This window comes from Kogia breviceps, chromosome 3 (genome assembly GCF_026419965.1).
Source record: "Kogia breviceps isolate mKogBre1 chromosome 3, mKogBre1 haplotype 1, whole genome shotgun sequence".
Taxonomy (NCBI): Eukaryota; Metazoa; Chordata; class Mammalia; order Artiodactyla; family Physeteridae; genus Kogia; species Kogia breviceps.
The window spans coordinates 132,016,127-132,042,265 of NC_081312.1; positions in this window are offsets into that span (position 1 = coordinate 132,016,127).

Consider the following 26,139-nt stretch of genomic DNA (forward strand, 5'->3'; position numbering starts at 1 on the left):
GAAGGATCTAGAGATACCCACCCAAAAGGAAGTACGAAAGAAACCGAAATAGAAATATCCTATGACATCACTTATAGCTGTTACTTCAACATTGATACCCATGAAGTCATTTCCAAGAGAAGGCCGTGCATAGATGCAGAAAACCAACTATGCTTAACCAAGTGGAAAGGTGTAAGGAATGTATGAATTTGGATATGGGGGTTTACAGACATGTACTGATACATATGAAATATATAATCACAAAATACCTAAGGAATACCAAGAGAGGTCGACTCAACACTCTGTAATAACCTACACGGGAAAGGATCCAAAGATGAATAGATTGATACATACATATGATGAACCAGATGCAGTACACCTAGAACACACACCACATTTTTATCCAATTGGCTGTGATACTAGATAACAATTAAATTTTAAAAAACACACAAGAAGTAAGGAGATATAAGCTCTTGGGGGTTTGCCCTGACACACTGCACTCTCATTTGCAGCCTACTAACACAATTTCCAGGAAGCCTCTGTTGCAGGAAAACCCAGAGTTGGAAATGGAGAAATGCTGCCGCCTTGTGGCCGTTTCCCGCAAGAGCGGCTTCAAACGCATAGCTATGGGTCACTTAACATTCATAAGGACTCAGGCCTCTAAAAGACACCTGCCCTCAAAAAAAAAATGTCCTGAGCTCGGCCGTGGCGAAAAAAATTCAAAGCAGGCAAATGTGTCAAAGAGATAGTATGATAGAGGTAAGTTTTACTCACTCTTTATCAAAAAAAGGAAAATGGAGAAAAGCTCAACCTCAGGAATGATCAGACTCCTCTAAGCTACAAAAAGCTTTCAGCTCACCCAAGTTAACTACCGTCAGCCAAAAGACTACAAACAATAAATGCTGAAGGGGTTTTAGAGAACTCTGTTCCCTCTGTCTGTGGAGGACATGTGTAGTTGTAACAGCCAATAATGAGAACAGAAAGGAGCTGCGTTTTCAATTAAAAATTGAGCCACCCTTCCATCCAGAACACCCACAGCTGAGCCTCTCACCTGAGAAGACAGGCTGCAAGAGCTGCACTCCACGAGTTTTCACAGTAGCCAAGACACCGAAGCAACCCAAATGTCCATCAACAGATGAATGGATAAGAAGAGCTGGTCCGTGGACACAGTGGACTATTAGCCATGGAAAACAAGGAAACACTGCTCTTTGAGGCACCCGAGATGAGCCTAGAGATCATCACAGAACATGAGTTAAGTCGGAAAGCAAAAGGCATACCGTATGACATCACCTATAGGCGTTATCTAACAGCTGACACAAATGAACATATTTCCACAAAGAAAGACACTCACACACTTAGAAAACAAACTAAGCTTAAGTAAAATGAATGGATAAATTAAGATTAGTGTCACCATATGTGTACAACTACATATTAAATATATATATCAAACAGACCGACCATATAGCAAGGGAGGTCACCAGAACACTCTGCAATAATTTACATGGGAAGAGGATCTGTACAAGAATATATATATATATATATATATATATATATAAATAAAACGTACAAATGAACCAGATTCTGTACATATAGGACCAACAGTATTCTAATCATTACCCCGATTTAAACAAATTAAAAGAGCGAACAAGAAGTAATGTGACATACACTTCTGGGGTTTTTTCCTGGCACATTCCATTCTAATTGACAACCTGGGAACAGGACTTCCAGAAGGCTCTGCTGCCCTAGTAACCAGATGTGGGAATGTAGCAATGCTGACGCCTTGTGGCCGTTTCCCACAGCAGCAGCTTTAAAGTCAGTGCTAATGGTCACTCAATATTCACACCCATTGCAGGCTTGTAAATGACACCTGCCCTCCAAAACAAAATCCTGGGGTCGAAAATCGACCAAAAAAGTCGAAAGAGGGCAACCTTCCAAGAAGACAATTTCGAACTGTGATTAAAAATCTTCCAGCAAACAAAAGTCCAGGACCAGATGGCTTCACAGGCGAATTCTATCAAACATTTAGAGAAGAGCTAACACCTATCCTTCTCAAACTCTTCCAACAGATAGCAGAGGGAGGAACACTCCCAAACTCATTCTATGAGGCCAACATCACCCTGATACCAAAACCAGACAAAGACGTCACAAAGAAAGAAAACTACAGGCCAATATCACTGATGAACATAGATGCAAAAATCCTCAACAAAATATTAGCAAACAGAATCCAACAGCACATTAAAAGGATCATACACCATGATCAAGTGGGGTTTATCCCAGGAATGCAAGGATTCTTCAATATACGCAAATCAATCAATGTGATACACCATATCAACAAACTGAAGGAGAAAAACCATATGATCATCTCAATAGATGCAGAGAAAGCTTTTGACAAAATTCAACACTCATTTATGATAAAAACCTTGCAGAAAGTGGGCATAGAGGGAACTTTCCTCAACATAATAAAGGCCATATATGACAAACCCACAGCTAGCATCATTCTCAATGGTGAAAAACTGAAACCATTTCCACTAAGATCAGGAACAAGACAAGGTTGCCCACTCTCACCACTCTTATTCAACATAGTTTTGGAAGTTCTAGCCACAGCAATCAGAGAAGAAAAAGAAATAAAAGGAATCCAAATAGGAAAAGAAGAAGTAAAGCTGTCACTGTTTGCAGATGACATGATACTATACATAGAGAATCCTAAGGATGCTACCAGAAAACTACTAGAGCTAATCAATGAATTTGGTAAAGTTGCAGGATACAAAATTAATGCACAGAAATCTCTGGCATTCTTATACACTAATGATGAAAAATCTGAGAGTGAAATTAAGAAAACACTCCCATTTACCATTGCAACAAAAAGAATAAAATATCTAGGAATAATCCTACCTAAGGAGACAAAAGACTTGTATGCAGAAAACTATAAGACACTGATGAAAGAAATTAAAGATGATACAAATAGGTGGAGAAATATACCATGTTCTTGGATTGGAAGAATCAACATTGTGAAAATGACTATACTACCCAAAGCAATCTACCGATTCAATGCAATCCCTATCAAATTACCACTGGCATTTTTTACAGAACTAGAACAAAAAATTTCACAATTTGTATGGAAACACAAAAGACCCCGAATAGCCAAAGCAATCTTGAGAACGAGAAATGGAGCTGGAGGAATTAGGCTCCCTGACTTCAGACTCTACTACAAGGCTACAGTAATCAAGACAATATGGTACTGGCACAAAAACAGAAATATAGATCAATGGAACAGGATAGAGAGCCCAGAGATAAACCCACACACATATGGTCACCTTATCTTTGACAAAGGAGGGAAGGATATACAGTGGAGAAAAGACAGCCTCTTCAATAAGTGGTGCTGGGAAAACTGGACAGCTACATGTAAAAGTATGAAATTAGAACAATCCCTAACACCACACACAAAAATAAACTCAAAATGGGTTAAAGACCTAAATATAAGGCCAGACACTATCAAACTCTTAGAGGAAAACATAGGCAGAACACTATACGACATAAATCACAGCAAGATCCTTTTTGACCCATCTCCTAGAGAAATGGAAATAAAAACACAAATAAACAAATGGGACCTAATGAAACTTAAAAGCTTTTGCACAGCAAAGGATACCATAAACAAGACCAAAAGACAACCCTCAGAATGGGAGAAAATATTTGCAAATGAAGCAACTGACAAAGGATTAATTTCCAAAATTTATAAGCAACTCATGCAGCTCAATAACAAAAAAACAAACAACCCAATCCAAAAATGGGCAGAAGAACTAAATAGACATTTCTCCAAAGAAGATATACAGATTGCTAACAAACACATGAAAGAATGCTCAACCTCATTAATCATTAGAGAAATGCAAATCAAAACTACAATGAGATATCATCTCACACCGGTCAGATTGGCCATCATCAAAAACTCTAGAAACAATAAATGCTGGAGAGGGTGTGGAGAAAAGGGAACCCTCTTGCACTGCTGGTGGGAATGTAAATTGATACAGCCGCTATGGAGAACAGTATGGAGGTTCCTTAAAAAACTACAAATAGAACTACCATACGACCCAGCAATCCCACTACTGGGAATATACCCTGAGAAAACTATAATTCAGAAAGACTCATGTACCAAAATGTTCATTGCAGCTCTATTTACAATAGCCAGGACATGGAAGCAACCTAAGTGTCCATCAACAGATGAATGGATAAAGAAGATGTGGCACATATATACAATGGAATATTACTCAGCCATAAAAAGAAATGAAACTGAGTTATTTATAATGAGGTGGATGGACCTGGAGTCTGTCATACAGAGTGAAGTAAGTCAGAAGGAGAAAAACAAATACCGTATGCTAACACATATATATGGACTCTAAGGGAAAAAAATGTCATGAAGAGGTTAGTGGTAGGACGGGAATAAAACACAGACTTACTCGAGCATGGACTTGAGGATATGGGGAGGGGGAGGGGTGGGCTGTGACGAAGTGGGGGAGTGGCAGGGACATATATACACTATCAAATGTAAATTAGATAGCTGGTGGGAAGCTGCTGCATAGCACAGGGAGATCACCTCTGTGCTTTGTGACCGCCTGGGGGGGTGGGATAGGGAGGGTGGGAGAGAGGGTGATGCAAGAGGGAGGAGATGTGGGAGCATGTGTGTATGTTTAACTGATTTAGTTTGTTGTAGAGGGAAAACTAACACACTATTGTAAAACAATTATACTCCAATAAAGATGTTAAAATATATATATATTTCCATGATTACTGTAATGAAAAGTAATCATGTCTAAATTTGCAATCCATTTCAGGAGAAAATATTTATACTATAGAAATGTTATTGAAATATAAAGATTTTAGGGTATTTTTATCCAGCTAGAGCATCTGTATAAAAATTAAACAGATAGCAAGTAAGAATAAAAATAAATGAAATGACTAAGTGCTGCCTTAAATAAGCTTTTTGGTATAAAATCATCTTTGATATATTTTAAAAATTGACTAGGGTAATATTTTGTTCAAACACTACCATTGTTTTCATGGGCCAAGGACAGATAGTTTGTAATGTCTATTATTGATAATTTTTGAATTCTTGGCATGATGTAAATAATGGATAAAAGATTTATGATGTTGGTAAACAGTGTTAAAATATGACATCCTAATGTGTACACACCTAGATAAGTCTATAATGGTTTCTCCTCAAAAAAAAAAATAAAAAAAAAATAAAAAAAAAAAAATAAAGCTGCTGTTTTGAGAAACGGCAAAAAAAAAAAAAAAGAAGACAATTTCGAGAGGTTTATTGTACTCACGTTTTTTTTTTCTGTTTTTGTTTAACAGAATAAAAAAAGGCGTGGAAAAATGCTGAACCTTAGGAATTATTAGACACGAAAATACACGTTACAAAAACCTATCATGTCACACGACTCAGCATGGCCAGCAGCAAAACTTCTGCAAACAAGAAATGCTGACGGGGTGGTGAAGAAATGCGTACCCTCGGTTCTAAGTGGGACGTGGTAAGAGCCCCTAAGGAAAACACAGTGGAGTTGCCTGGAAAGGGTCAACATTGAGCGACCGTTCAATCAAGCATACCCACTGCTGGGTCTATCACCTGAGAGAATGAGAATCAAAAAGACACGGGCTGGCAATCCTGCAATCCAGCAATGTTTACCATAGCCAACACTTGGAAGCAATGAAAATGCCCAGCCACAGAGGAATGCAGAAAGGAGCAGTGGTCCATGGACACAATGGAAGAGTACTCCAGTGAAAAGTAGAAATTCCATTTTAAAAACAGATATAAGTAAGGAGACATCAGCTTTGGGGGGTTTCTCCAGACACATCCCACCGTCATTGATAACCGAGGAACACCACTGGCAGGAAGGTCTGCTTCACTAGTTACCAGAGTGGGAAACGCAGAAATGCTGCAGCCCTCTGGCCGTTACGTGCAACGGCAGCTTGAAAACCCGTGCTAATGGTCACTTCGTGTGCACAAGTCCTGGAGGGCTGTCAATGAAACCTGCCCTCAAAATGTCTTGAGGGAGGTAGTGGCCAAAATATTTCAAAAGGTGGCACATACTTCAAGAAAAGAATGTGATGAGGTAAGCTACACACACAGTTTGAAGAAAAAAGGACATCCCTGAAAGCTCAATTTCAAGGCTTTATGAGACGCATGCAAATCCAACCACAGAGGTATCGGCTCACACCAGTCAGAAAAACCATCAGCAACAAAACTACCAACAATTCATGCTGAAGGGGTTGTGGAGAAGTGCATACCCTCTAGGTTAAGTGGGACTTTGCCGCCAGCCGCGGCGGGTCCTCAAAGTGTAGCAACAACCGACGAGAGGGGGTAGGGAACTGAACGCACTAAGGTATGGGATCAGAAGGGCACAAGCAACTGACGCTTGCAAGGCAAGTTTAATAACAAAGCCTAGCCGTATATATACCCCTAAAGCAGGGAATTTGCCTCGTCACGCCTTATCGGCATCAGCTGGTTGGTTGGCTTCTCGGCTTAGTGACACCTTATCAGCATCAGCTGTTTGGTTGGCTGCTCGGCTTCTCCCTCAAAGGCACCAATTTCCCCTCCAGGGTTGCTTTTCCTAGCTTTAGGGAACAACCAGGGACTCCCAGTAACTGAGCAGGTCCCTGGAGCGATTTGGCCAAAGGCCATCTCCTTTTGTATGTTCATACCATAAAGTCCAGGATGCATACCAAGGAGAGTACAGTCGGGCCCTGAGGCTTAGGAGGGTCTTAGTGGCGCCTTCCTCAGAGGGCAATGCTCGCCACAGGACTTCACCTGGTAAGAGGCACTAATGGGAACAGAATGGAGGTGCCTTTACAAGGTAAACACTGAGTTACGATATGATCCAGCAGGCCCACTCCTGGGCCTATAACCTAAGAAAGAAGACAGAAGTGGAAAGACACAGGCAGGCAAATCTGCATTGCAGGAGTATTACAATAGCCAGGACATGGAAGCAACCAGAAAGTCCATCAACAGATGAGTGGACAAAGAAGAACAGGGACCTGTACAGATGGAATATTAGCCAAGGAACCAAAGGAAACAATGCCATCAACAGCACCATCGGTGAGGCTAGAGTTCATCACGCACCTTGCAGTAAGTCACAGAGCGAAAGATACATAGCCTACGATATCAGTTATAGGTGTTCCCTGAAAATTGATATCACTGAAGATATTTCCACAGAGAAAGGCAATCACAGATGCAATAAAGAGATTTATGGTTCACCCATGGACAGGTGTGAGAATTGTGTACATTAGGAAATTGGGTTTAAGAGAGAGATACAAACACAGGTGAAATACAAAATCACCAAAGGCCTATGGAATACCAAGAGAAGAGTACTCAACATTGTGTCATAAGCTACATGGGAAAAGGATCCAAAGACGACTAGATACGTGTTTATGTATAAAAGAGCCACATCTTTCACACCTACAACAAGCAAAACATTGTAATCAAACTTGCTGTGAGAAACAATAAACATTGAATTAAAAAACGAACAAGTCAGTCGTGAGGCACAAACATAAGGGGCTTTTTCCTGGCACAGTCCATTCTAATTGACAACCGAGAATACGACTTCCACGGAGGCTCTGTTGCCCGAGTAACCAGGTTTGGTAAAGGAGACCTGCTGCCGCCTTGTGGCCGTTTCTCAAAACAGCAGCTTTAAACCCAGTGCTAATGGTCACTTGATATTCAAAATCATTGCAGGCCTATAAATGACACCTGCCCTCAAAAACGATTCTTGGGTCGTCCATCGAGGAAAAAAACTCAAAAGATGTGCACACTTCAAAACGACAATTTCAAGAGGCATATTTTGTGCACATTTTGTCTTCTCTTTCTTTCTCTTGTGATAAATAAAAGGGCATGGAAAAATGCTCAACATCAGGAATTAATAAAGCCATGCAAATCCAGTCGACAGAAACGTTCACCCACCGTCGTCAGAATGATCATCAGCCACAGAGTCTACAAAGAATAAATGCTCAAGGTGTTTTAGAGAACTCTGTGCCCTCTAGCGGCCGCTGGGACGTAACCTGGTAACAGCTAGTAGTGAGAACACCGTGGAGGTGCATTGAAAGGTAAAAATTGAGCTAACCTGTAATCGGGTAGGCCCACTGATGGGCCTATCTCCCGAGTAGACCAAAATCAAAAAGACACAGGCTGGCCATCCTGCACTGCAGCAACATGTACCATCGCCAAGACTTGGAAGAAACCCAAATGTCCATCAACAGAACAATGCACCAAGAAGAAGGGGGCCCATGTGCACAATGGAACATGAGCCACGGAAGAGCATGCAACAGTGCCGCTGGCACCACCGTAGAAGGATCTAGAGATACCCACCCAAAAGGAAGTACGAAAGAAACCGAAATAGAAATATCCTATGACATCACTTATAGCTGTTACTTCAACATTGATACCCATGAAGTCATTTCCAAGAGAAGGCCGTGCATAGATGCAGAAAACCAACTATGCTTAACCAAGTGGAAAGGTGTAAGGAATGTATGAATTTGGATATGGGGGTTTACAGACATGTACTGATACATATGAAATATATAATCACAAAATACCTAAGGAATACCAAGAGAGGTCGACTCAACACTCTGTAATAACCTACACGGGAAAGGATCCAAAGATGAATAGATTGATACATACATATGATGAACCAGATGCAGTACACCTAGAACACACACCACATTTTTATCCAATTGGCTGTGATACTGGATAACAATTAAATTTTAAAAAACACACAAGAAGTAAGGAGATATAAGCTCTTGGGGGTTTGCCCTGACACACTGCACTCTCATTTGCAGCCTACTAACACAATTTCCAGGAAGCCTCTGTTGCAGGAAAACCCAGAGTTGGAAATGGAGAAATGCTGCCGCCTTGTGGCCGTTTCCCGCAAGAGCGGCTTTAAACGCATAGCTATGGGTCACTTAACATTCACAAGGACTCAGGCCTCTAAAAGACACCTGCCCTCAAAAAAAAAATGTCCTGAGCTCGGCAGTGGTGAAAAAAATTCGAAGGAGGCAAATGTGTCAAAGAGATAGTATGAAGAGGTAAGTTTTACTCACTCTTTATCAAAAAAAGCAAAATGGAGAAAAGCTCAACCTCAGGAATGATCAGACTCCTCTAAGCTACAAAAAGCTTTCAGCTCACCCAAGTTAACTACCGTCAGCCAAAAGACTACAAACAATAAATGCTGAAGGGGTTTTAGAGAACTCTGTTCCCTCTGTCTGCGGAGGACATGTCTAGTTGTAACAGCCAATAATGAGAACAGAAAGGAGCTGCGTTTTCAATTAAAAATTGAGCCACCCTTCCATCCAGAACACCCACAGCCGAGCCTCTCACCTGAGAAGACAGGCTGCAAGAGCTGCACTCCACGAGTTTTCACAGTAGCCAAAGACACCGAAGCAACCCAAATGTCCATCAACAGATGAATGGATAAGAAGAGCTGGTCCGTGGACACAGTGGACTATTAGCCATGGAAAACAAGGAAACACTGCTCTTTGAGGCACCCGAGATGAGCCTAGAGATCATCACAGAACATGAGTTAAGTCGGAAAGCAAAAGGCATACCGTATGACATCACCTATAGGCGTTATCTAACAGCTGACACAAATGAACATATTTCCACAAAGAAAGACACTCACACACTTAGAAAACAAACTAAGCTTAAGTAAAATGAAAGGTGGGGGGAATGGATAAATTAAGATTAGTGTCACCATATGTGTACAAATACGTATTAAATATATATATCAAACAGACCGACCATATAGCAAGGGAGGTCACCAGAACACTCTGCAATAATTTACATGGGAAGAGGATCTGTACAAGAATATATATATATATATATATATATATAAAACGTACAAATGAACCAGATTCTGTACATATAGGACCAACAGTATTCTAATCATTACCCCGATTTAAACAAATTAAAAGAGCGAACAAGAAGTAATGTGACATACACTTCTGGGGTTTTTTCCTGGCACATTCCATTCTAATTGACAACCTGGGAACAGGACTTCCAGAAGGCTCTGCTGCCCTAGTAACCAGATGTGGGAATGTAGCAATGCTGACGCCTTGTGGCCGTTTCCCACAGCAGCAGCTTTAAAGTCAGTGCTAATGGTCACTCAATATTCACACCCATTGCAGGCTTGTAAATGACACCTGCCCTCCAAAACAAAATCCTGGGGTCGAAAATCGACCAAAAAAGTCGAAAGAGGGCAACCTTCCAAGAAGACAATTTCGAGAGGTTTATTGTACTCACGGTTTTTTGTTTTCTGTTTTTGTTTAACAGAATAAAAAAAGGCGTGGAAAAATGCTGAACCTTAGGAATTATTAGACACGAAAATACACGTTACAAAAACCTATCATGTCACACCACTCAGCATGGCCATAAGCGAAACTTCTGCAAACAAGAAATGCTGACGGGTTGGTGAAGAAATGCGTACCCTCGGTTCTAAGTGGGTCGTGGTAAGAGCCCCTAAGGAAAACACAGTGGAGTTGCCTGGAAAGGGTCAACATTGAGCGACCGTTCAATCAAGCATACCCACTGCTGGGTCTATCACCTGACAGGATGAGAATCAAAAAAGACACGGGCTGGCAATCCTGCAATCCAGCAATGTTTACCGTAGCCAACACTTGGAAGCAATGAAAATGCCCAGCCACAGAGGAATGCAGAAAGGAGAAGTGGTCCATGGACACAATGGAAGAGTACTCCAGTGAAAAGTAGAAATTCCATTTTAAAAACAGATATAAGTAAGGAGACATCAGCTTTGGGGGGTTTCTCCAGACACATCCCACCGTCATTGATAACCGAGGAACAACACTGGCAGGAAGGTCTGTTTCACTAGTTACCAGAGTGGGAAACGCAGAAATGCTGCAGCCCTCTGGCCGTTACGTGCAACGGCAGCTTGAAAACCCGTGCTAATGGTCACTTCGTGTGCACAAGTCCTGGAGGGCTGTCAATGAAACCTGCCCTCAAAATGTCTTGAGGGAGGTAGTGGCCAAAATATTTCAAAAGGCGGCACATAGTTCAAGAAAAGAATGGGATGAGGTAAGCTACACACACAGTTTGAAGGAAAAAAGGACATCCCTGAAAGCTCAATTTCAAGGCTTTATGAGACGCATGCAAATCCAACCACACAGGTATCGGCTCACACCAGTCAGAAGAACCATCAGCAACAAAACTACCAACAATTCATGCTGAAGGGGTTGTGGAGAAGTGCATACCCTCTAGGTTAAGTGGGACTTTGCCGCCAGCCGCGGCGGGTCCTCAAAGTGTAGCAACAACCGACGAGAGGGGGTAGGGAACTGAACGCACTAAGGTATGGGATCAGAAGGGCACAAGCAACTGACGCTTGCAAGGCAAGTTTAATAACAAAGCCTAGCCGTATATATACCCCTAAAGCAGGGAATTTGCCTCGTCACGCCTTATCGGCATCAGCTGGTTGGTTGGCTTCTCGGCTTAGTGACACCTTATCAGCATCAGCTGTTTGGTTGGCTGCTCGGCTTCTCCCTCAAAGGCACCAATTTCCCCTCCAGGGTTGCTTTTCCTAGCTTTAGGGAACAACCAGGGACTCCCAGTAACTGAGCAGGTCCCTGGAGCGATTTGGCCAAAGGCCATCTCCTTTTGTATGTTCATACCATAAAGTCCAGGATGCATACCAAGGAGAGTACAGTCGGGCCCTGAGGCTTAGGAGGGTCTTAGTGGCGCCTTCCTCAGAGGGCAATGCTCGCCACAGGACTTCACCTGGTAAGAGGCACTAATGGGAACAGAATGGAGGTGCCTTTACAAGGTAAACACTGAGTTACGATATGATCCAGCAGGCCCACTCCTGGGCCTATAACCTAAGAAAGAAGACAGAAGTGGAAAGACACAGGCAGGCAAATCTGCATTGCAGGAGTATTACAATAGCCAGGACATGGAAGCAACCAGAAAGTCCATCAACAGATGAGTGGACAAAGAAGAACAGGGACCTGTACAGATGGAATATTAGCCAAGGAACCAAAGGAAACAATGCCATCAACAGCACCATCGGTGAGGCTAGAGTTCATCACGCACCTTGCAGTAAGTCACAGAGCGAAAGATACATAGCCTACGATATCAGTTATAGGTGTTCCCTGAAAATTGATATCACTGAAGATATTTCCACAGAGAAAGGCAATCACAGATGCAATAAAGAGATTTATGGTTCACCCATGGACAGGTGTGAGAATTGTGTACATTAGGAAATTGGGTTTAAGAGAGAGATACAAACACAGGTGAAATACAAAATCACCAAAGGCCTATGGAATACCAAGAGAAGAGTACTCAACATTGTGTCATAAGCTACATGGGAAAAGGATCCAAAGACGACTAGATACGTGTTTATGTATAAAAGAGCCACATCTTTCACACCTACAACAAGCAAAACATTGTAATCAAACTTGCTGTGAGAAACAATAAACATTGAATTAAAAAACGAACAAGTCAGTCGTGAGGCACAAACATAAGGGGCTTTTTCCTGGCACAGTCCATTCTAATTGACAACCGAGAATACGACTTCCACGGAGGCTCTGTTGCCCGAGTAACCAGGTTTGGTAAAGGAGACCTGCTGCCGCCTTGTGGCCGTTTCTCAAAACAGCAGCTTTAAACCCAGTGCTAATGGTCACTTGATATTCAAAATCATTGCAGGCCTATAAATGACACCTGCCCTCAAAAACGATTCTTGGGTCGTCCATCGAGGAAAAAAACTCAAAAGACGTGCACATTTCAAAACGACAATTTCAAGAGGCATATTTTGTGCACATTTTGTCTCCTCTTTCTTTCTTTCTCTTGTGATAAATAAAAGGGCATGGAAAAATGCTCAACATCAGGAATTAATAAAGCCATGCAAATCCAGTCGACAGAAACGTTCACCCACCGTCGTCAGAATGATCATCAGCCACAGAGTCTACAAAGAATAAATGCTCAAGGTGTTTTAGAGAACTCTGTGCCCTCTAGCGGCCGCTGGGACGTAACCTGGTAACAGCTAGTAGTGAGAACACCGTGGAGGTGCGTTGAAAGGTAAAAATTGAGCTAACCTGTAATCGGGTAGGCCCACCGATGGGCCTATCGCCCGAGTAGACCAAAATCAAAAAGACACAGGCTGGCCATCCTGCACTGCAGCAACATGTACCATCGCCAAGACTTGGAAGAAACCCAAATGTCCATCAACAGAACAATGCACCAAGAAGAAGGGGGCCCATGCGCACAATGGAACATGAGCCACGGAAGAGCATGCAACAGTGCCGCTGGCACCACCGTAGAAGGATCTAGAGATACCCACCCAAAAGGAAGTACGAAAGAAACCGAAATAGAAATATCCTATGACATCACTTATAGCTGTTACTTCAACATTGATACCCATGAAGTCATTTCCAAGAGAAGGCCGTGCATAGATGCAGAAAACCAACTATGCTTAACCAAGTGGAAAGGTGTAAGGAATGTATGAATTTGGATATGGGGGTTTACAGACATGTACTGATACATATGAAATATATAATCACAAAATACCTAAGGAATACCAAGAGAGGTCGACTCAACACTCTGTAATAACCTACACGGGAAAGGATCCAAAGATGAATAGATTGATACATACATATGATGAACCAGATGCAGTACACCTAGAACACACACCACATTTTTATCCAATTGGCTGTGATACTAGATAACAATTAAATTTTAAAAAACACACAAGAAGTAAGGAGATATAAGCTCTTGGGGGTTTGCCCTGACACACTGCACTCTCATTTGCAGCCTACTAACACAATTTCCAGGAAGCCTCTGTTGCAGGAAAACCCAGAGTTGGAAATGGAGAAATGCTGCCGCCTTGTGGCCGTTTCCCGCAAGAGCGGCTTCAAACGCATAGCTATGGGTCACTTAACATTCATAAGGACTCAGGCCTCTAAAAGACACCTGCCCTCAAAAAAAAAAATGTCCTGAGCTCGGCCGTGGCGAAAAAAATTCAAAGCAGGCAAATGTGTCAAAGAGATAGTAGGATAGAGGTAAGTTTTACTCACTCTTTATCAAAAAAAGGAAAATGGAGAAAAGCTCAACCTCAGGAATGATCAGACTCCTCTAAGCTACAAAAAGCTTTCAGCTCACCCAAGTTAACTACCGTCAGCCAAAAGACTACAAACAATAAATGCTGAAGGGGTTTTAGAGAACTCTGTTCCCTCTGTCTGTGGAGGACATGTGTAGTTGTAACAGCCAATAATGAGAACAGAAAGGAGCTGCGTTTTCAATTAAAAATTGAGCCACCCTTCCATCCAGAACACCCACAGCTGAGCCTCTCACCTGAGAAGACAGGCTGCAAGAGCTGCACTCCACGAGTTTTCACAGTAGCCAAGACACCGAAGCAACCCAAATGTCCATCAACAGATGAATGGATAAGAAGAGCTGGTCCGTGGACACAGTGGACTATTAGCCATGGAAAACAAGGAAACACTGCTCTTTGAGGCACCCGAGATGAGCCTAGAGATCATCACAGAACATGAGTTAAGTCGGAAAGCAAAAGGCATACCGTATGACATCACCTATAGGCGTTATCTAACAGCTGACACAAATGAACATATTTCCACAAAGAAAGACACTCACACACTTAGAAAACAAACTAAGCTTAAGTAAAATGAAAGGTGGGGGGAATGGATAAATTAAGATTAGTGTCACCATATGTGTACAAATACGTATTAAATATATATATCAAACAGACCGACCATATAGCAAGGGAGGTCACCAGAACACTCTGCAATAATTTACATGGGAAGAGGATCTGTACAAGAATATATATATATATATATATATATATATATATATATATATATATATATATATATATATATAAATAAAACGTACAAATGAACCAGATTCTGTACATATAGGACCAACAGTATTCTAATCATTACCCCGATTTAAACAAATTAAAAGAGCGAACAAGAAGTAATGTGACATACACTTCTGGGGTTTTTTCCTGGCACATTCCATTCTAATTGACAACCTGGGAACAGGACTTCCAGAAGCCTCTGCTGCCCTAGTAACCAGATGTGGGAATGTAGCAATGCTGACGCCTTGTGGCCGTTTCCCACAGCAGCAGCTTTAAAGTCAGTGCTAATGGTCACTCAATATTCACACCCATTGCAGGCTTGTAAATGACACCTGCCCTCCAAAACAAAATCCTGGGGTCGAAAATCGACCAAAAAAGTCGAAAGAGGGCAACCTTCCAAGAAGACAATTTCGAGAGGTTTATTGTACTCACGGGTTTTTTTTCTGTTTTTGTTTAACAGAATAAAAAAAGGCGTGGAAAAATGCTGAACCTTAGGAATTATTAGACACGAAAATACACGTTACAAAAACCTATCATGTCACACGACTCAGCATGGCCAGCAGCAAAACTTCTGCAAACAAGAAATGCTGACGGGGTGGTGAAGAAATGCGTACCCTCGGTTCTAAGTGGGACGTGGTAAGAGCCCCTAAGGAAAACACAGTGGAGTTGCCTGGAAAGGGTCAACATTGAGCGACCGTTCAATCAAGCATAGCCACTGCTGGGTCTATCACCTGAGAGAATGAGAATCAAAAAGACACGGGCTGGCAATCCTGCAATCCAGCAATGTTTACCATAGCCAACACTTGGAAGCAATGAAAATGCCCAGCCACAGAGGAATGCAGAAAGGAGCAGTGGTCCATGGACACAATGGAAGAGTACTCCAGTGAAAAGTAGAAATTCCATTTTAAAAACAGATATAAGTAAGGAGACATCAGCTTTGGGGGGTTTCTCCAGACACATCCCACCGTCATTGATAACCGAGGAACACCACTGGCAGGAAGGTCTGCTTCACTAGTTACCAGAGTGGGAAACGCAGAAATGCTGCAGCCCTCTGGCCGTTACGTGCAACGGCAGCTTGAAAACCCGTGCTAATGGTCACTTCGTGTGCACAAGTCCTGGAGGGCTGTCAATGAAACCTGCCCTCAAAATGTCTTGAGGGAGGTAGTGGCCAAAATATTTCAAAAGGTGGCACATACTTCAAGAAAAGAATGTGATGAGGTAAGCTACACACACAGTTTGAAGAAAAAAGGACATCCCTGAAAGCTCAATTTCAAGGCTTTATGAGACGCATGCAAATCCAACCACAGCGGTATCGGCTCACACCAGTCAGAAGAACCATCAGCAACAAAACTACCAACAGTTCATGCTGAAGGGGTTGTGGAGAAGTGCATACCCTCTAGGTTAAGTGGGGCTTTGCCGCCAGCTGCGGCGGGTCCTCAAAGTGTAGCAACAACCGACGAGAGGGGGTAGGGAACTGAACGCACCAAAGTATGGGATCAGAAGGGCACAAGCAACTGACGCTTGCAAGGCAAGTTTAATAACAAAGCCTAGCCGTATATATACCCCTAAAGCAGGGAATTTGCTTCGTCACGCCTTATCGGCATCAGCTGGTTGGTTGGCTTCTCGGCTCAGTCACACCTTATCAGCATCAGCTGGTTGGTTGGCTGCTCGGCTTCTCCCTCAAAGGCACCAATTTCCCCTCCAGGGTTGCTTTTCCTAGCTTTAGGGAACAACCAGGGACTCCCAGTAACTGAGCAGGTCCCTGGAGCGATTTGGCCAAAGGCCATCTCCTTTTGTATGTTCATACCATAAAGTCCAGGATGCATACCAAGGAGAGTACAGTCGGGCCCTGAGGCTTAGGAGGGTCTTAGTGGCGCCTTCCTCAGAGGGCAATGCTCGCCACAGGACTTCACCTGGTAAGAGGCACTAATGGGAACAGAATGGAGGTGCCTTTACAAGGTAAACACTGAGTTACGATATGATCCAGCAGGCACACTCCTGGGCCTATAACCTAAGAAAGAAGACAGAAGTGGAAAGACACAGGCAGGCAAATCTGCATTGCAGGAGTATTACAATAGCCAGGACATGGAAGCAAGCAGAAAGTCCATCAACAGATGAGTGGACAAAGAAGAACAGGGACCTGAACAGATGGAATATTAGCCAAGGAACAAAAGGAAACAATGCCATCAACAGCACCATCGGTGAGGCTAGAGTTCATCACGCACCTTGCAGTAAGTCACAGAGCGAAAGATACATAGCCTACGATATCAGTTATAGGTGTTCCCTGAAAATTGATATCACTGAAGATATTTCCACAGAGAAAGGCAATCACAGATGCAATAAACAGATTTATGGTTCACCCATGGACAGGTGTGAGAATTGTGTACATTAGGAAATTGGGTTTAAGAGAGAGATACAAACACAGGTGAAATACAAAATCACCAAAGGCCTACGGAATACCGAGAAGAGTACTCAACATTGTGTCATAAGCTACATGGGAAAAGGATCCAAAGAAGACTAGATACATGTTTATGTGTAAAAGAGCCACATCTTTCACACCTACAACAAGCAAAACATTGTAATCAAACTTGCTGTGAGAAACAATAAACATTGAATTAAAAAACGAACAAGTCAGTCGTGAGGTACAAACATAAGGGGCTTTTTCCTGGCACAGTCCATTCTAATTGACAACCTAGAATACGACTTCCACGGAGGCTCTGTTGCCCGAGTAACCAGGTTTGGTAAAGGAGACCTGCTGCCGCCTTGTGGCCGTTTCTCAAAACAGCAGCTTTAAACCCAGTGCTAATGGTCACTTGATATTCAAAATCATTGCAGGCCTATAAATGACACCTGCCCTCAAAAACGATTCTTGGGTCGTCCATCGAGGAAAAAAACTCAAAAGACGTGCACATTTCAAAACGACAATTTCAAGAGGCATATTTTGTGCACATTTTGTCTCCTCTTTCTTTCTTTCTCTTGTGATAAATAAAAGGGCATGGAAAAATGCTCAACATCAGGAATTAATAAAGCCATGCAAATCCAGTCGACAGAAACGTTCACCCACCGTCGTCAGAATGATCATCAGCCACAGAGTCTACAAAGAATAAATGCTCAAGGTGTTTTAGAGAACTCTGTGCCCTCTAGCGGCCGCTGGGAGGTAACCTGGTAACAGCTAGTAGTGAGAACACCGTGGAGGTGCGTTGAAAGGTAAAAATTGAGCTAACCTGTAATCGGGTAGGCCCACCGATGGGCCTATCGCCCGAGTAGACCAAAATCAAAAAGACACAGGCTGGCCATCCTGCACTGCAGCAACATGTACCATCGCCAAGACTTGGAAGAAACCCAAATGTCCATCAACAGAACAATGCACCAAGAAGAAGGGGGCCCATGCGCACAATGGAACATGAGCCACGGAAGAGCATGCAACAGTGCCGCTGGCACCACCGTAGAAGGATCTAGAGATACCCACCCAAAAGGAAGTACGAAAGAAACCGAAATAGAAATATCCTATGACATCACTTATAGCTGTTACTTCAACATTGATACCCATGAAGTCATTTCCAAGAGAAGGCCGTGCATAGATGCAGAAAACCAACTATGCTTAACCAAGTGGAAAGGTGTAAGGAATGTATGAATTTGGATATGGGGGTTTACAGACATGTACTGATACATATGAAATATATAATCACAAAATACCTAAGGAATACCAAGAGAGGTCGACTCAACACTCTGTAATAACCTACACGGGAAAGGATCCAAAGATGAATAGATTGATACATACATATGATGAACCAGATGCAGTACACCTAGAACACACACCACATTTTTATCCAATTGGCTGTGATACTAGATAACAATTAAATTTTAAAAAACACACAAGAAGTAAGGAGATATAAGCTCTTGGGGGTTTGCCCTGACACACTGCACTCTCATTTGCAGCCTACTAACACAATTTCCAGGAAGCCTCTGTTGCAGGAAAACCCAGAGTTGGAAATGGAGAAATGCTGCCGCCTTGTGGCCGTTTCCCGCAAGAGCGGCTTCAAACGCATAGCTATGGGTCACTTAACATTCATAAGGACTCAGGCCTCTAAAAGACACCTGCCCTCAAAAAAAAAATGTCCTGAGCTCGGCCGTGGCGAAAAAAATTCAAAGCAGGCAAATGTGTCAAAGAGATAGTAGGATAGAGGTAAGTTTTACTCACTCTTTATCAAAAAAAGGAAAATGGAGAAAAGCTCAACCTCAGGAATGATCAGACTCCTCTAAGCTACAAAAAGCTTTCAGCTCACCCAAGTTAACTACCGTCAGCCAAAAGACTACAAACAATAAATGCTGAAGGGGTTTTAGAGAACTCTGTTCCCTCTGTCTGTGGAGGACATGTGTAGTTGTAACAGCCAATAATGAGAACAGAAAGGAGCTGCGTTTTCAATTAAAAATTGAGCCACCCTTCCATCCAGAACACCCACAGCTGAGCCTCTCACCTGAGAAGACAGGCTGCAAGAGCTGCACTCCACGAGTTTTCACAGTAGCCAAGACACCGAAGCAACCCAAATGTCCATCAACAGATGAATGGATAAGAAGAGCTGGTCCGTGGACACAGTGGACTATTAGCCATGGAAAACAAGGAAACACTGCTCTTTGAGGCACCCGAGATGAGCCTAGAGATCATCACAGAACATGAGTTAAGTCGGAAAGCAAAAGGCATACCGTATGACATCACCTATAGGCGTTATCTAACAGCTGACACAAATGAACATATTTCCACAAAGAAAGACACTCACACACTTAGAAAACAAACTAAGCTTAAGTAAAATGAATGGATAAATTAAGATTAGTGTCACCATATGTGTACAACTACATATTAAATATATATATCAAACAGACCGACCATATAGCAAGGGAGGTCACCAGAACACTCTGCAATAATTTACATGGGAAGAGGATCTGTACAAGAATATATATATATATATATATATATATATATATATATATATAAATAAAACGTACAAATGAACCAGATTCTGTACATATAGGACCAACAGTATTCTAATCATTACCCCGATTTAAACAAATTAAAAGAGCGAACAAGAAGTAATGTGACATACACTTCTGGGGTTTTTTCCTGGCACATTCCATTCTAATTGACAACCTGGGAACAGGACTTCCAGAAGGCTCTGCTGCCCTAGTAACCAGATGTGGGAATGTAGCAATGCTGACGCCTTGTGGCCGTTTCCCACAGCAGCAGCTTTAAAGTCAGTGCTAATGGTCACTCAATATTCACACCCATTGCAGGCTTGTAAATGACACCTGCCCTCCAAAACAAAATCCTGGGGTCGAAAATCGACCAAAAAAGTCGAAAGAGGGCAACCTTCCAAGAAGACAATTTCGAACTGTGATTAAAAATCTTCCAGCAAACAAAAGTCCAGGACCAGATGGCTTCACAGGCGAATTCTATCAAACATTTAGAGAAGAGCTAACACCTATCCTTCTCAAACTCTTCCAACAGATAGCAGAGGGAGGAACACTCCCAAACTCATTCTATGAGGCCAACATCACCCTGATACCAAAACCAGACAAAGACGTCACAAAGAAAGAAAACTACAGGCCAATATCACTGATGAACATAGATGCAAAAATCCTCAACAAAATATTAGCAAACAGAATCCAACAGCACATTAAAAGGATCATACACCATGATCAAGTGGGGTTTATCCCAGGAATGCAAGGATTCTTCAATATACGCAAATCAATCAATGTGATACACCATATCAACAAACTGAAGGAGAAAAACCATATGATCATCTCAATAGATGCAGAGAAAGCTTTTGACAAAATTCAACACTCATTTATGATAAAAACCTTGCAGAAAGTGGGCATAGAGGGAACTTTCCTCAACATAATAAAGGCCATATATGACAAACCCACAGCTAGCATCGTTCTCAATGGTGAAAAACTGAAACCATTTCCACTAAGATCAGGAACAAGACAAGGTTGCCCACTCTCACCACTCTTATTCAACATAGTTTTGGAAGTTCTAGCCACAGCAATCAGAGAAGAAAAAGAAATAAAAGGAATCCAAATAGGAAAAGAAGAAGTAAAGCTGTCACTGTTTGCAGATGACATGATACTATACATAGAGAATCCTAAGGATGCTACCAGAAAACTACTAGAGCTAATCAATGAATTTGGTAAAGTTGCAGGATACAAAATTAATGCACAGAAATCTCTGGCATTCTTATACACTAATGATGAAAAATCTGAGAGTGAAATTAAGAAAACACTCCCATTTACCATTGCAACAAAAAGAATAAAATATCTAGGAATAATCCTACCTAAGGAGACAAAAGACTTGTATGCAGAAAACTATAAGACACTGATGAAAGAAATTAAAGATGATACAAATAGGTGGAGAAATATACCATGTTCTTGGATTGGAAGAATCAACATTGTGAAAATGACTATACTACCCAAAGCAATCTACCGATTCAATGCAATCCCTATCAAATTACCACTGGCATTTTTTACAGAACTAGAACAAAAAATTTCACAATTTGTATGGAAACACAAAAGACCCCGAATAGCCAAAGCAATCTTGAGAACGAGAAATGGAGCTGGAGGAATTAGGCTCCCTGACTTCAGACTCTACTACAAGGCTACAGTAATCAAGACAATATGGTACTGGCACAAAAACAGAAATATAGATCAATGGAACAGGATAGAGAGCCCAGAGATAAACCCACACACATATGGTCACCTTATCTTTGACAAAGGAGGGAAGGATATACAGTGGAGAAAAGACAGCCTCTTCAATAAGTGGTGCTGGGAAAACTGGACAGCTACATGTAAAAGTATGAAATTAGAACAATCCCTAACACCACACACAAAAATAAACTCAAAATGGGTTAAAGACCTAAATATAAGGCCAGACACTATCAAACTCTTAGAGGAAAACATAGGCAGAACACTATACGACATAAATCACAGCAAGATCCTTTTTGACCCATCTCCTAGAGAAATGGAAATAAAAACACAAATAAACAAATGGGACCTAATGAAACTTAAAAGCTTTTGCACAGCAAAGGATACCATAAACAAGACCAAAAGACAACCCTCAGAATGGGAGAAAATATTTGCAAATGAAGCAACTGACAAAGGATTAATTTCCAAAATTTATAAGCAACTCATGCAGCTCAATAACAAAAAAACAAACAACCCAATCCAAAAATGGGCAGAAGAACTAAATAGACATTTCTCCAAAGAAGATATACAGATTGCTAACAAACACATGAAAGAATGCTCAACCTCATTAATCATTAGAGAAATGCAAATCAAAACTACAATGAGATATCATCTCACACCGGTCAGATTGGCCATCATCAAAAACTCTAGAAACAATAAATGCTGGAGAGGGTGTGGAGAAAAGGGAACCCTCTTGCACTGCTGGTGGGAATGTAAATTGATACAGCCGCTATGGAGAACAGTATGGAGGTTCCTTAAAAAACTACAAATAGAACTACCATACGACCCAGCAATCCCACTACTGGGAATATACCCTGAGAAAACTATAATTCAGAAAGACTCATGTACCAAAATGTTCATTGCAGCTCTATTTACAATAGCCAGGACATGGAAGCAACCTAAGTGTCCATCAACAGATGAATGGATAAAGAAGATGTGGCACATATATACAATGGAATATTACTCAGCCATAAAAAGAAATGAAACTGAGTTATTTATAATGAGGTGGATGGACCTGGAGTCTGTCATACAGAGTGAAGTAAGTCAGAAGGAGAAAAACAAATACCGTATGCTAACACATATATATGGACTCTAAGGGAAAAAAATGTCATGAAGAGGTTAGTGGTAGGACGGGAATAAAACACAGACTTACTCGAGCATGGACTTGAGGATATGGGGAGGGGGAGGGGTGGGCTGTGACGAAGTGGGGGAGTGGCAGGGACATATATACACTATCAAATGTAAATTAGATAGCTGGTGGGAAGCTGCTGCATAGCACAGGGAGATCACCTCTGTGCTTTGTGACGGCCTGGGGGGTGGGATAGGGAGGGTGGGAGAGAGGGTGATGCAAGAGGGAGGAGATGTGGGAGCATGTGTGTATGTTTAACTGATTTAGTTTGTTGTAGAGGGAAAACTAACACACTATTGTAAAACAATTATACTCCAATAAAGATGTTAAAAAATATATATATATTTCCATGATTACTGTAATGAAAAGTAATCATGTCTAAATTTGCAATCCATTTCAGGAGAAAATATTTATACTATAGAAATGTTATTGAAATATAAAGATTTTAGGGTATTTTTATCCAGCTAGAGCATCTGTATAAAAATTAAACAGATAGCAAGTAAGAATAAAAATAAATGAAATGACTAAGTGCTGCCTTAAATAAGCTTTTTGGTATAAAATCATCTTTGATATATTTTAAAAATTGACTAGGGTAATATTTTGTTCAAACACTACCATTGTTTTCATGGGCCAAGGACAGATAGTTTGTAATGTCTATTATTGATAATTTTTGAATTCTTGGCATGATGTAAATAATGGATAAAAGATTTATGATGTTGGTAAACAGTGTTAAAATATGACATCCTAATGTGTACACACCTAGATAAGTCTATAATGGTTTCTCCTCAAAAAAAAAAATAAAAAAAAAATAAAAAAAAAAAATAAAGCTGCTGTTTTGAGAAACGGCAAAAAAAAAAAAAGAAGACAATTTCGAGAGGTTTATTGTACTCACGTTTTTTTTTTCTGTTTTTGTTTAACAGAATAAAAAAAGGCGTGGAAAAATGCTGAACCTTAGGAATTATTAGACACGAAAATACACGTTACAAAAACCTATCATGTCACACGACTCAGCATGGCCAGCAGCAAAACTTCTGCAAACAAGAAATGCTGACGGGGTGGTGAAGAAATGCGTACCCTCGGTTCTAAGTGGGACGTGGTAAGAGCCCCTAAGGAAAACACAGTGGAGTTGCCTGGAAAGGGTCAACATTGAGCGACCGTTCAATCAAGCATAGCCACTGCTGGGTCTATCACCTGAGAGAATGAGAATCAAAAAGACACGGGCTGGCAATCCTGCAATCCAGCAATGTTTACCATAGCCAACACTTGGAAGCAATGAAAATGCCCAGCCACAGAGGAATGCAGAAAGGAGCAGTGGTCCATGGACACAATGGAAGAGTACTCCAGTGAAAAGTAGAAATTCCATTTTAAAAACAGATATAAGTAAGGAGACATCAGCTTTGGGGGGTTTCTCCAGACACATCCCACCGTCATTGATAACCGAGGAACACCACTGGCAGGAAGGTCTGCTTCACTAGTTACCAGAGTGGGAAACGCAGAAATGCTGCAGCCCTCTGGCCGTTACGTGCAACGGCAGCTTGAAAACCCGTGCTAATGGTCACTTCGTGTGCACAAGTCCTGGAGGGCTGTCAATGAAACCTGCCCTCAAAATGTCTTGAGGGAGGTAGTGGCCAAAATATTTCAAAAGGTGGCACATAGTTCAAGAAAAGAATGGGATGAGGTAAGCTACACACACAGTTTGAAGAAAAAAGGACATCCCTGAAAGCTCAATTTCAAGGCTTTATGAGACGCATGCAAATCCAACCACAGAGGTATCGGCTCACACCAGTCAGAAAAACCATCAGCAACAAAACTACCAACAATTCATGCTGAAGGGGTTGTGGAGAAGTGCATACCCTCTAGGTTAAGTGGGACTTTGCCGCCAGCCGCGGCGGGTCCTCAAAGTGTAGCAACAACCGACGAGAGGGGGTAGGGAACTGAACGCACTAAGGTATGGGATCAGAAGGGCACAAGCAACTGACGCTTGCAAGGCAAGTTTAATAACAAAGCCTAGCCGTATATATACCCCTAAAGCAGGGAATTTGCCTCGTCACGCCTTATCGGCATCAGCTGGTTGGTTGGCTTCTCGGCTTAGTGACACCTTATCAGCATCAGCTGTTTGGTTGGCTGCTCGGCTTCTCCCTCAAAGGCACCAATTTCCCCTCCAGGGTTGCTTTTCCTAGCTTTAGGGAACAACCAGGGACTCCCAGTAACTGAGCAGGTCCCTGGAGCGATTTGGCCAAAGGCCATCTCCTTTTGTATGTTCATACCATAAAGTCCAGGATGCATACCAAGGAGAGTACAGTCGGGCCCTGAGGCTTAGGAGGGTCTTAGTGGCGCCTTCCTCAGAGGGCAATGCTCGCCACAGGACTTCACCTGGTAAGAGGCACTAATGGGAACAGAATGGAGGTGCCTTTACAAGGTAAACACTGAGTTACGATATGATCCAGCAGGCCCACTCCTGGGCCTATAACCTAAGAAAGAAGACAGAAGTGGAAAGACACAGGCAGGCAAATCTGCATTGCAGGAGTATTACAATAGCCAGGACATGGAAGCAACCAGAAAGTCCATCAACAGATGAGTGGACAAAGAAGAACAGGGACCTGTACAGATGGAATATTAGCCAAGGAACCAAAGGAAACAATGCCATCAACAGCACCATCGGTGAGGCTAGAGTTCATCACGCACCTTGCAGTAAGTCACAGAGCGAAAGATACATAGCCTACGATATCAGTTATAGGTGTTCCCTGAAAATTGATATCACTGAAGATATTTCCACAGAGAAAGGCAATCACAGATGCAATAAAGAGATTTATGGTTCACCCATGGACAGGTGTGAGAATTGTGTACATTAGGAAATTGGGTTTAAGAGAGAGATACAAACACAGGTGAAATACAAAATCACCAAAGGCCTATGGAATACCAAGAGAAGAGTACTCAACATTGTGTCATAAGCTACATGGGAAAAGGATCCAAAGACGACTAGATACGTGTTTATGTATAAAAGAGCCACATCTTTCACACCTACAACAAGCAAAACATTGTAATCAAACTTGCTGTGAGAAACAATAAACATTGAATTAAAAAACGAACAAGTCAGTCGTGAGGCACAAACATAAGGGGCTTTTTCCTGGCACAGTCCATTCTAATTGACAACCGAGAATACGACTTCCACGGAGGCTCTGTTGCCCGAGTAACCAGGTTTGGTAAAGGAGACCTGCTGCCGCCTTGTGGCCGTTTCTCAAAACAGCAGCTTTAAACCCAGTGCTAATGGTCACTTGATATTCAAAATCATTGCAGGCCTATAAATGACACCTGCCCTCAAAAACGATTCTTGGGTCGTCCATCGAGGAAAAAAACTCAAAAGACGTGCACATTTCAAAACGACAATTTCAAGAGGCATATTTTGTGCACATTTTGTCTCCTCTTTCTTTC